This window comes from Protomyctophum bolini (genome assembly GCF_963924005.1).
Source record: "Protomyctophum bolini genome assembly, chromosome: 10".
In the NCBI taxonomy this organism is placed as follows: domain Eukaryota; kingdom Metazoa; phylum Chordata; class Actinopteri; order Myctophiformes; family Myctophidae; genus Protomyctophum; species Protomyctophum bolini.
This window is the reverse complement of record NC_137871.1, coordinates 20,947,362-20,961,242: the sequence shown is the minus strand read 5'-3', so window position 1 is coordinate 20,961,242 and position 13,881 is coordinate 20,947,362.

The window sequence follows — 13,881 nt, the reverse complement described above, 5'->3', positions numbered from 1 at the left end:
CAAGCATGAGCCTTCTCCGCTCAAGAAGCAGTCATAAATAATTAGCCTACCTGTCTGTCCGGCGGCGATTGAAATCTTCCACACAAAAACGGGGATTTAAGCGGCCGGGATAATATTGTCCGGAATGAAGAAGCTGTCCTGCGGCTGGTGCTGCTGCTGTCTGTGAGAGAGATGGGCTTGTTATCAACTGCTCGTCCCTATAGCATCTCCTGCTCCTCCTGGGGTATATTATATAGCCTAGGAAAGGGAAGGAAGGGCGTCCTTGCTGCTGCCTGGCTGCCTCCTCCTTTTATTCTTTTCTTCGTCTCCTCACACAGGGCTTCTGCACGAGTGTTTAGCGACGGAATTGCAGCTGATGACGGGAGCAGCCACTGGAATCACAAAAAGGGATTCGCTATTGGAACGTCCCACACCACGTCCCCCTATCTCTCTTTCTTACCGATAGAAAGATCAATTATTTACCTCTTGACGTTCCGACCCGCCCACTTCCTTCTTCATCGGCAACCGGATAGTTCCCACTTATCCCGGAGTAGCCTATAGCCCACACGAACGCTGCCTTTTTAACCGTTGCATGACCTACATTGTGTAATTTCCCCCACGTGCCAGTTTTGTTTTCATGTAGAATCCAGACTATATGGCTCGTGTGAAGGATATAGTAGTAGGCTGGCTACTGTAGGTATTTTGAAGATTCTGGCTTGTGTTTCTATTTTTGGATGAATCAACGTTTGAAGCACACATACAGCTGGTGTGAAAGCTCACTCTCTCAACTGTGTTAGGTTGCAATTAAGATAATTGGGCCCAGCACATAAAGTCGATCCAAATCATTGATCCGCACTGTGATTAAGAGTTACAGTACATGTTACTACATACAATACTATAATATAGGGTTCAATAGGCTACATATATGGGCTTATACAACCCTTATGTTTTATCCCAGTGGTTTTCAACCATTTTCACCAAGGTCCATTATTTATTCTGCATTTGAGCCACAGACCACCATTTGATGACATTTAGCCTCAAACCCAAAACTAAAGAATATTTTTTATATTTTGTCCACAATTCCATGTTGTGTTGATACCATTAGGAGAGATAACAGGCAAACATTGATCAAAATAACAATTCTTCTACCTTCTTTAATTGTGTGGACTTCTTGTAAATTAAGTAATACAGATGTTTAACAATAATGTAACAACTCCTGAGAGTGTAAAATGAAACCAAATGGACCCGTATGGATCAATTTGAATTATGTTACACTCTCAATTTACAGTTAAAGATCTAATTATGGTCCATTTGGTTAGCAACTCTCCATCATTTAGCTGGGGACTACCTGGAACCCCCTCAAGGACCACTGGTTGGAAACCACTGTTTTCGCCTATATGAAACACATTGCCTTATGTTTGAAATAGTTCCCAACACATCATTACCTATGCATTCCTTGAATCAAAATGTTGCAACGTAAAAATAAAATCACACCCGTGTGAAAATGAGGGGCGTTCTTGTCATCGCACATCAATTTATGTTAGCAGACATATCGTAGGGGGGCAACATCTGTGAAAATTTGGGCATTTGACCTCTTCTTTTATCTTAGTTTGGTATATGAGGTAGATGGACTGTAGAGGGTACGGTATGATTTGGATATTGTTCCAACATGTGCCTATATAGTCCTATAGTGGCACCACAAAGGAGGAAGAGTTACAGTTCCAACGACCCTGGGTTGTAAGAGAAACTCTAATCATGTGGTGGTCAAACATTGCTGAAACGGTCTTATTATGGTAAAGCATATTTAGACTATGTCAGTACAACTGCTGAAAATCAGTCTCTGAAATAAATGTACCCATTGCTCCGATGTTCTCTGGTCGTCATTGTCAGTGGTATTTCTGAGAACTGGTCACAGGATGACTTGAAATTGACACAAAACATCATTTGTAAATCCATGGCCAAAATGTAGCCTTATTGTATATTTGAAAGGGACCTACATACATGTAGGTAGTATTACTGTACCTTCTGGCATATTTGAGGAAAGTCTCTTCTGTTTATATATCAATATTTTGTGTGAAGAGAGAAAACATGGTGTTCTGATATACTGTACACAGTGTACAGTATAGGTTGATAACTCTGGATGTGCATTTCATATTATAAAAGTATACTAAAGGTGAATTGCATGATATCCAGTCCACACCATACTGTAAGGCTATGCAGCTCTCTCCACATACAAGAAGTCACCGGTTCAATGGCAAGAGGCAGTTTGTGGCAGAAAAAGCAGCAGGGTGCCATGATTTCAAAGTACTGCTGTTTCCCCGGGCCTCATTCAAGCATGCTTTCAAACAGACTCACTGGCAGCAACATTATGGCTGTGGCTGTTTACGCTGCAAACTCAATCCTAAAATGCACAAATTGCAACTATTCTGTCATTTTCTTCCCGCTAATTAGGAGACTGAGTAACCCATGACAAAAATCTACACGCCAGGAAGGATGGCGCTAAATCATACACGTCTCTGAGGACGATTTAAAAAAAGTATGTACACAATGCATACAGAATGAAACGTCAGACTTAAATTGGTGTATACTCAAAGTCCCAAATAGTGTAATGGAGAGACCAACATACCAGGTTGCTGTAACATCATATATGATGCTAACTGGCAACATTACAAAAATTATCACGTCAGATTTTGCCAGGAAGAAGTGTTCGCTGTGCCTCCATCAATTAACCACCGTCAAGCTGAACAGGATCATGCAATAATTAATAATGCAGTTTTATCAATTGTTTTTCTGTGACATCAAACAGAGTACTGTATTAGACTTTTGTCACAGCAGTAGATGTTGGTCCACAATTATGCAAAAGTATAACGATAAACTTCAGTAACTTGTGTTATTTTGAGCCATTCATGGACACTCTATCTGGTGAAGATTGGACTTCTTTCAGTGTTCCTTCATTTGCATGTGTAAAACTCAGACTGATTTGAGTCTGCTCGGTAATCAACTTTAATACACTTGACGTGTTCCCTGGAATTAGGTTACATGAATAGAATTTTAATCCCCTCGCTCCCCTTTTATGCCTCCCACTTGAAGAATCTCAATAACTATGGGCTGAACAGCGTGCCAAAGCCAGGTAATTGGGACTCCCCTCCGAGTGACTCCAGCCCTGTGCCTAGAAAAGAGATTGAGTTAAGTAAATTCATACATCATCATTGCTTTGTGTGTGTGGCTTCTTGACTTCACACCCATACAGTCCAGTTCTCAGTCATCCTCGTTGGGCTTTTAGTTGTAACAGTACCTTATGTATTTAGTTAGAACATATATAGATGTCACATAATGATACGTATGTAATCCCTTGTCTTGGCTCTGTGCCTTTGACCGCATACAGCATACAAGCATATAGGCTATAATGTATTATTTCATACAGAAGGATGGTCTTCCTGCTTTCTTTGTCGCACCTCCAACGGTGCCCATGGTGGACTATGCATGGCAGGGGAATGAAATACTGTACATATAGTACATACAGGCATCTTTAGGCATGGTTGCCAAGGGAAGGAGAGGAGACCCAAAATGTTTGCAGATTTGTACTATCCCTGACAGTGTTACCCTTTGTTCGAACCACTTCATGGCGAAGCACCACAATACTCGGCTCATAGCTCAGTTGGGGCCTGGGCGGCCATAGCAGAGTGGTTAGTGAGCCCGCCTGGGGAGCCAGAGCCCCTGGTTGTCCCAGGCACGATTCCAGGCCAGATTAGCGATGTGTCGATGTGTGTCCATGAGCAAGACTCTTAACCCCATGAATGTTCTATAGTGGTGCTGCACTTCCGGTCGCCAGCCGACTCATTGCTAGTGGACATATACAGTCATGATTTTGTATCGAGTTGAGTTCTCCACACTGTTTCATTTGATTATTTGATGTCGTGCTTATTCATACATAGTTTGTATTATTCATGTGGCTACGTTGACATGATGACATGAGTTAAAAACATCTTAAAATCTCCTTTTTAAAAACCCCTCTCACTGTTCACGCACTGACTGACTGTCTCTCTCCCACCCATGAGGAATACATAATCTGCGCTCTCAACTCTCTCTCTCTCTCATGTGCGGGTGTGGACAATATCTGTATCATAGCTATCTCTCTCTTTCTCTCACTCTCACACTCTCACACACTTTGTACCGTACGTCGTCCACTATAGCAATAAGTCGGCTGGCTGGTGAAGTGCAGCAGCAGCCCAAGCTGAACGCAGAATGGTTGGATATAGGATTTTGTCCACTTTTCCATTCTCTAATTACGTAGAATTTTGCAGATGTTTAACAATGCATGTTTCCCTGTCAATAGTCTGGCCAAATCCCTCCTCCCTGATGCACTACCGTTTCAACTCTCCCAGAGTTTCAGATATTTATGTTGTTATTTCCCACTCTTTTGGCTCTATCCACAAGGATAACTACGTGAATCTTCTTGATAATATTAAAACTGATGTTCAGAGATGGAATAAGTTGCCCCTCTCACAGGTGGGTCGCATCGAAACAGTCAAAATGAACATTCTACCACTTTTTCTTTTTCAGACCCTCCCTCTTTTTTCTGGGCTGGTAAATCACCTAGGATCCCTGTCACACCCTTTGACCATGAAATGAACGATGAACGTGACAGTGTTTCTGGATACTGGAGGCTTTGTTTTATGCCGATATGGATGGCCCAAAGCCTACGTCAAACTGACGAAAATACAAAGAATAAATCATGATTAACATGAGTACCAAATTAAACACATAACGAAATAAATCATAGCCTAACAACAAATGCTCAAAACAAACGCTATTTACCTCACTGCCCATAGCTCAAAGGGCATGAGGAAGGGAACCATACATACAACTTCATCATAATAACCAGGACTGCAAAGAAACATAATAAACAAAAACGATCAATATACCTTGTAATGTTTTGCAATGAAGAACTCAAATGTTGACAAATAACTGAATGACATGACACCAAAATAACAAAACGAACCATTCATTGCGACACGCTCCACACGCTAACAAGCGACTGCTCCGTCTCAAACACTGAAGTGTCTGACAGGCGGAAACGCCATGATTGTTCTGTGAGGCTGTGAGTCTACGCTGTGAGTCTACGCCCTATATGTTGACGTAACGGAAATGGGCGTCATATAAGTGAACTTGAACTCTTGAAGCCTGGTCATTATAACGATAGTGTACATAGTAAATAGATAATATAGAAACGTAGTAAATAGATAATATAATGCATAGTAAATAGATAATATAGAAAATATGGCAGCCAAAATCCCAATATCGACTCTTCAGAGACCCAAACAAGACGGCGGCTTCGCATCACCCAATATGCTATTTTACCAAACCTCCAAATAGTCAAAAAGTGATGCCACTCCCCTGACATTATTTGGTGCAGTATGGAGGCAAATTCCTGCACTTCATCCTCTCTTCCTGCCTTACTGTTTGCTCCTCTACCAACACGTTCCTCTGAGCATATACCAATAACCCTTTAGTCTTATCTTCTCAAAAAAATTGGAACCAGTTTAGACAACATTTTGAGTTGAAATCACCATCAGTCCTCAACCCTATTTGTAATAATCTGTTTTTACCTTCCGCTTCTGACACGACCTACTCTAAATGGAAGGAGAAGGGCCTAGTGTCCTTCAGCAACTTATTATGTCTACTGATGGACTGTTCAGACTGATCTTTGGGAGACATTGCCTCCACATATAATCTACAGAGTCTTCCAATTACGCAGCTTTGCTAACTTTTTTCATCCTTCCCTAGGTTACCTGAAAAAAACTATATTGGAATCTATAATGTCACCCTCAGAATCCCTGAATAACAGCTCCTGCATTTATAATGCTCTTATCTCTTCTAAATGAACCACGCTCTCTGGGGTGAGGTATACATGGGAGAGGGAACTTTGGGAAGGAAGCGCTATCTAGAATAAACGTGTCTTGTTTATGTGCCCGTTTGTGTCTTATCCAATTCAAAGTGGTCCATAGGACACACTATACTAAGAAGAATGTTTCCAAAGACTAATAACTCCTGTACCAGGTGTCTTTACTCTCCTGCAGACCATACAAACACTTTTTTGATACTCTCTCCGTAGTCTTTGGCTTGCCTGTGCCTCCGTGTCCTCTAGTTGCTATTTTCGGTGTGTCTCCTGTGGTGGGCAGATTCAGTAGGTGTCAGGCAGATTCAGTTGCCTTCGCCTCCCTCATAGCGAGGCGCCACATTTTGCTTCAATGGAAAAGTCTTAGCCCCTCTGCCACGACATTCTGGCTAAAAGACCTGTCATCCTTTATTCACCTAGAAAGAAAATATTCTCGAGAGGCTCATTGAATAACTTCTCTAGAACCTGGGACCTTTTTCTTTTATATTAATTCTTTAACTGCAATTGCTTATTTTCCCTCTCTCTTCTTTAGCTTCTTTTATATGGTCATTTCTTGCAGTATTGTTTATTATCGTAGGAAGAATTTCATATCATGTGCATACTATAATTTGACCAAAAACACCACCAAAGGTGTGGGTACTATTCTCAATCTTACAGTCTTTACTGAATATAGGCATCCTGCATCTGAAAAAAAAGCATGATTGTTTATCTGGACACTGGACCTTTGAAGCTTTCACTTCCAGGACAGAAGTGACATGGGACTGGAATGACTCACACTGGATAGGATGTTGTTGAAGCAGCTTGGCTCTTAAAACCTCTCAATATAATCAATTCCTGCCAGCGCCGTAAACTCCCCAGGAGGCCCTTAGGGGTCCAAATCGGGGTCATCTGCTTTCGCCCCATAAAACATCCACAACGTCATCTTCAGCCGTCCCCCGAGATGAGCATCGACCAATTCCAGGGATCAATACTGGTGGTCACCATTAGCTGATTTCTTTTTACCCCCTCTCACTCATTATGAGGGTATTGCATTGCTGTCCACACCTACCTATATGACAGGGGTCGTTTCTCCCGATCCATTTTTATTGATCATCGCTTTTCTATTACAGTGCTGTAAACACAACCACTGTACGGTATGTACAGTAGGGGTGACAGTACCACTATATAGGTGACCCTGCACTCTGGCCTCGGTTCGGAGATTTGTGTGTGTGTGTGTGTGTGTGTGTGTGTGTGTGTGTGTGTGTGTGTGTGTGTGTGTGTGTGTGTGTGTGTGTGTGTGTGTGTGTGTGTGTGTGTGTGTGTGTGTGTGTGTGTGTGTGTGTGAGAGGGACTTGGATGCATAAACAGAAATGTAAGGGATAATCCACACTGAGCTGTGCAGTTAAAAGGCTAATTACCCCCCCCCCCCCCTTCCCTGACACGAAGCACTGTGAAAGGTCACATTGCATATTTTTACCACAACATCAACAAATACACGTTGAGTTCCCCTGAAATCCATGCTGTTGGTTTGGAGCTAATGTTCAAGCTTAAATGACCATGAAATACAGTGAGGGGTTCATATACTTAAAACCTATATACGTGGTTGACTGGGCGGAAAGCTTACGTATACAACATAGCCTGTGAGGTTGTAGATCTGCTATTTACTGACAATGTTCCGTGAATAAGGATCCTATAGGGTTCATTTGGTTAATGACATTAATTTGGAACAGTGATGAGACCACAGCCATATGCAAAGTAATGCACACCCATTGTGCAATTTAGAATGAATAACGTGTTGAGCATACATCTTCATAATTATACAGAATTTCAGTGTGTTGTTTCTGAATGATGACACACCTTTTGCTTTAGTTAGTTATTTAAGTATGTCTTTTTGGTTAATTCTGGTATCAAGTGTAGCAGAGTGGCTCACAACCTCTGAAGTGTAATATCCCCCAGAGGCATACCGTAGGGACATATGTATCCCTTTGGATTATTGGTTAAAAGAATGTTTTGGCTTTCCACCCGGCCAGACCTGGGTACGATTCCCAGGCATTACAATGGTGCCGGTGCGATAAAAACAAACGTGTTGAAGTAACAATGACAGTTACAAATAACAAATGGAAGCAGATGGATCTGTGTTTGGTCATATTGCACTCGTGAATTGTTCCAGTGTGTTCTCTGAGAGTCTAAGGGTGCGTACTGACTCAGCCTCCACTCTCAAGCTCTTAAACCCTATACTTAGTTAGCCCGGGGTCCCCCAGGACCGTCCCACTTCTTTTCTTCCTGTCTTCACAGTCTACACCAAATCCCTTCGCTGAACACGGCCAAATGTTCGCCCCCATAATAGGGACTGTATATAGGCTTCACATATAGTTAAGCCTGAAGAAACATGGCCGTTCGATGCATCCAATTGAGAGGATTGCCCCCGCTGATCTGACAGAGCTGATCAGTCAGTGAATCTGGCTGGAAACAAAGGTGCATGGGAAACGGCTCTGTATTGACGTCTTTTTCACTATTCTGTGTCCACCGATCGGCGCTGAGGCCTGAAATTTCCCCGGAGACAAGGTGGGGAATGCTGGAATGCCATTTAAAGTTATTGGTGTGAATGGATGCACTGTGTATGCACGTGTCTGCACATCAGCATGTTGGCTAATGTCCACCATTCCTTGGGTCAGCGTTGCAATCAAGTAAATATGCACAAATAAATAATGCATTCCCACGTACATATATAGGCCCCATACACACATAGGTCCCATACACAGTACACACGTACAGAACACATGTTCTGTGTTCTGTCTGTGTTTGATGGCTGCCTCCCCCCATCAAACACAAATGTTTGGTCAATTAACCATGTGACTCCCATTGGAAAAGCACTGAGACGGCCATCAAACACAGACAGAACACAGAACATGCGTTTGATACGTGTGTATGAGGCCATACAGATGGGCAGAACACAGCCATCAAACACAAATGTTTGGTCAAACCATGTGACTCCCATTGGAAAAGCATTGTGTCGGCGATTAAACACAGACAAGCCACAGTGTATGGGGCCACACACACACACACACACACACACACACACACACACACACACACACACACACACACACACACACACACACACACACACACACACAATAGTAAAATCAATATGTGTGAGTTTCTGCCAAAATAGCCAATTACCATAACTCACTTTTACCACTTAAACCTAATATACTTTATTGACTGGAGTCCCCCAGGGCTCTATAGTAGGCCACCCCCCCTATTCTCTTAGTTGAATGTAGCTTATCTATAAGCTCACAAGGCATTGCAACTACATCTTGTGTTGTTGTGAGGTTAATAATTGATAGCTAAATGTATATTGAACAGGGAGTGGCTTTCTATAACTGTCTTGTCTCTCCCCTCCGACCAGTACCACATTTCTTTCCACTTGAACTAATTTCCCTTAGCAAACCTTGTGTTGATTGTCCATTGCATTCACCTGTGTCTAGTTTAGCCCCAGTGTCTCTAAAATCCAGCTGTCCATGCAGTTCACTGTGTCAGATCACCTGACCTGTTGTTGTGAGTCGGTTGTCAGTTTCGGTAAGCATGTTTATTTTACCCTGTGAAGAAAAATTGTCTGTTCATTGTGTTGTCTCCTACTGTAGCTGCCTGTTCCAGTAACCTTGTATTGCCTGTCCGTGTTTTGCCTGCGGCTATGTGTGCTACCTGTCTGGCTGGAGAAATGAATTTGGATTGTCCACTAAACATCCTTTGGCACTCTCATGCATTTCGGACAGTGGTGGAAAAAGTACTCACAAGTACTTGAGTAAATGTACATAGTTACTTTCCACCACTGATTTCGGTCCAGCGTCACAGCCGTGTAGCCATGATAACAGCCATGATAGCCATGCATTCTGGCACTCAAAAACACACAGGCTAAAATCCATATGAAAGACAGATCGACTCACTGATTAAATTGAGTTCCAATGGTCAGGGTACATGGCATCAGTATCTGCCAACCCAGCCAATATAAAACGAATTACTGAAATCTAATCCCTAAAGCATCCAATCCCCTTTGGTGTCTTTATTTAGGTTTAAGATTGCATCTGGGGAGGCTAAATCTTTATTAATACTCAATCAAATATTTTACTTGAGTAAAAGTAATACCGCAATGTAGAAATACTCAGAAATGAGTCCGCAATTCAAGATGTACTTGGCAAAAGTGGGCTACAAACATTTACTTAAAAGTAGGTAGGGCTGAAGTTGTTAATGTAGTAACTACATTTTTCAAATATGTAGTGGGGTAAAAGTACAACATTTGGATCCGAGATGCAGTGGAGTAGAAGTAAGTTTTGGAAATTTTAAGTAAAATACAAATACCTCAAAGTTACTTAGGTTTGAGTTTGAATCTTTATTTTTATTTCGGTCTTTTAAAAACAAAACAAAATGGTTGTTAAGCAATTTACAACTTGTGGCCCCTCAAAGTTATACATTTTTCAGCTGACTGTGCAGCAGCTACTGTAAAATGAGCTGACAGAGACGTATGCAGCTCTGCTGTAAACTGTGCAGCCCGCTAAATAAGTAAAAAACAATACTTAGACACCCGAAGGCGGTAAAGTTGACTCTACCCAGTACAGGTTTTTCCTCACAGTTCCACACTGGTGCTAATGAAATGTGCCGTCAGCAGAGACAGTCCCTAAGCCATCACTGTGGATGTGTCAGCAATGTTATATTTTTCAATGCGCCAGTGTGTATCCATGTGGATGCCTATGAATGGCAAAATCATATACTGTAGGCTGTGTGCAGTCCCAGGTTTCTATAAGGTGGTGTCGCAGTCCCGCCCCCGACGAGGGCCCAGGAAATAATTCCCCGTTCATTTTCCCCATAGACGTTTCAAAAAGTATAAAGTATATATAAACACAATGTTTTGGGCAGATCAAATAATTCGTACGAAGAAAAATAAGGCAGGGTACAACACTTTTAGTTTTGTTTTTCATCTAGGCTACACACACGCCAACATACCTAGTGCAAAAACGAGAAAGACCTTCTATCCCTACCCTATCTGCCCTCAGCAAGGACTCCGTTAAGGAGTGTGATTGACAGTGGGACAAAGGAATGCTTCTACCTTATTATATTTGCACAATTAGTCAATTGTGTACTCCTCCACTTTTTCGATCAATTATCACATATGCGTTTTCGTTTCTTTATTTCCAGCATGACCACGTACTGATCCTCAGTTCTGCCAGACTGCACCTTATGATGAACTGGAATAACTCAATCGGGTAAGAAAGATCTTAATGTATTTAAGCCTACTGTTTGGTTTGCCCAGTGATGTGAGATGGTTCGGTCCACATAGATTTGACCTCAAGGGCATTTGAGCATGATGTGAGTAGAATAGCAATATTACACGTGAGGGTGTTCTTTATCGTCATTAAGGCACACCTGCGGTACCATAGGAAGGTATTGCAGAAGTGCATTAATGACGATAAAGAACACCCTTCAGTTCAGTTACCCTTAAAACTAAGAGAAACACTAAAAAAATCTTTGTTTTGATTAGCTGTTCCAATATCATGGTTAAAGCACGGCTAGGAAGCTGTTTCAGGCAGCACCTGCAGCTGGAGTGATGGGTGGGGGCGCCGTCCTCACTGCATGGCAGCTAAGCCAGTATAGGGTACAATACAGCAGTGGAAACACACATTAGTGTGTTAACTTGTGGGGCGGAATTAATTGGCATATAACGACTAAATTGGGGAGAAAAGGGGTGAAAAATAATTGGCTACTCTAAATTGGGAATAAGGAAAGAAAACACAGTGATGATTATACTCAGTAATTCCAGACAGTGTAGTTGGTGGTGTAGCAGTCAGGTCCTGGGAGTTGTTCCAGTCACAGTATATATTATTTTTAATGTTATCCCATGATTTTGCAACCCTTTTTTTACCCAGTGTCATCTAATGTAATCCTGGGCGCTACACTTCCTCTGCCAACCTGGGGGGCAGCGGACTGAACTCATGCTTCCTTCTATCCATGAGGAGTCCAAGCTGCTTCTTTTCACCTGACAGGGGTGAGTTTCCCCGGCCGGACGTAGTGCGTGGAAGGAACACGTTATTCCGACCAGTTCCTTTCCCCTCCATCAGGCCCCCGGTTGGCCAGTGGGAGGTAGTTTATTGACCAGTATTACTGCATGTTTTTTGTGAGGGTACCTACCTTAGGGGACACGGGGAGAACATGCAAACTCCACACAGAAAGACCCTTTCGCCAACCCCACCTCGGGTATGGGCACTGATGACGCGGAGGAGAGAGAACACACAACACTATGAGGCAACAGCACTACCGACTGTGCCACCGTGCAGTCACAGAATAGAACGCCACAGTCCCGCCCCCTTTTATGACGACGAGAGCCCCGGGAAGAGAATTCCCCATTAATTTTCCCCATAGAGTTTTCAAAAAATATTTATTTAAAGACTATTACGTGGTGGACAAAGCCAACTCTAGTTGTGACAAATCATGACAATAATCGTAATGTTTTGGGCCGATCAAATAGTTAGTAAGAAGAAAAACAAAACAAATAGTGTTGCTGCCTTTCTTTTCTTCTTTCTCATTATTTGATCTTCCCAAAACATTGTGTTCATTGTCAACAAGAGTTGGCTTTGTCCGCAGCGTAAACGTCTTTAAATAAATACTTTTAGAAAACTCTATGGGGGAAATGAACGGGGAATTCTCTTCCGGGACTGTTGTCGGGGGCGGGACTGCGACGCTCTATAGGGACACATGTGTAGGCTACTTGGAAGGGAGACACATTTATCGTGGTAGGAGGGACATACAATACATTCCTACGCAGAAGCCATTGACACAGAATGCACCTTCTCTCTCCTGTACCTGTTCCACACCGCCTCCCACGCATTGTTCTCAGCTCCTTCTATTGCCTGCTTCATTATCTCTGGGCCAAACCCAATCTCCTCTCACCTTTTCATTTTACAGGCACATTATTACAGGACTGTGTGGTGTGCAGCTACCAGTTAATATAGGAGGACAGTGGTCATTATTATCCATTGTATTTCCCATTATCTTCTTGCTGTTTCATTATTTATTTATATACACACAGTAGTTCCCTTTCCCCCTCTTTTTAAAGAGCGACTTCCATTCCTATTTATATTTCTTCTTTACTTTGGCAGATTCTGTTGGACATCTGAGAGTGAAATAGGGCCAGGCAAAGACAACGTTTGTGAGTCATCTCTGAGCACTGATGTATTTGCTATTAGTGATGAGACAGATGAGTCATGGGCGATTATCCTCGCCAGGTGGTTAACGTGAAATATGGGTAGTCATCGAAAAGGTTTGGTACGTGTGTGCGTGCGTGTGTGTGTGCAGGGATAATGCACATGTGAATACAATCTAGTCTAGAGAGCAAAGAAATGCATCCTTGTATAGTATTTCAGAAATCATTCTAGCATGTCTCTATAGCATAATGTGACCATGGCATGCAAGTAAAACCTCCCCTTATTCCTGGCAAGAGAGTCTACTGATTCTCCACTCTTACACCATTCTGAAGCTCAGTAGATAATAGCCACATGAACCCTTGCGTCCCTATAGTCCACTTGCCAGAATGTGAACCCAGGCATGTTGAGTACACCAACGTTTTATGTTAGAATTATTCTACATATTTGACAAAAACATAGCTCATAGTAGCTTGTATTTAGGGATAATTAGGGAAAATTTTGCTATTTTCAGCAAAGAAATGTGGTTTACTAGCAGACCTAGTATAGAGCCCTGGGGGACCCCAGTCAACTACTACGTATATAGGATGCAAGTGCTTAAACCAGTGGTTCCCAAACTTTTTCATGTCAAGGACCCCCAAATTGACACTAATTAGCCCACGGACCCCATTTGAAAAGATATGCCAAGGACCCTATAAGAGAAGGCTTTTAACGGCTCTAGCAATTATTCTCAACCAGTTTAATTTCAAGGACCCCCACTTTGACATGAATTAGGCTACGGACACCCCATTTAATGGCATGTCTATCTCTGGGACCCCAATTTATATT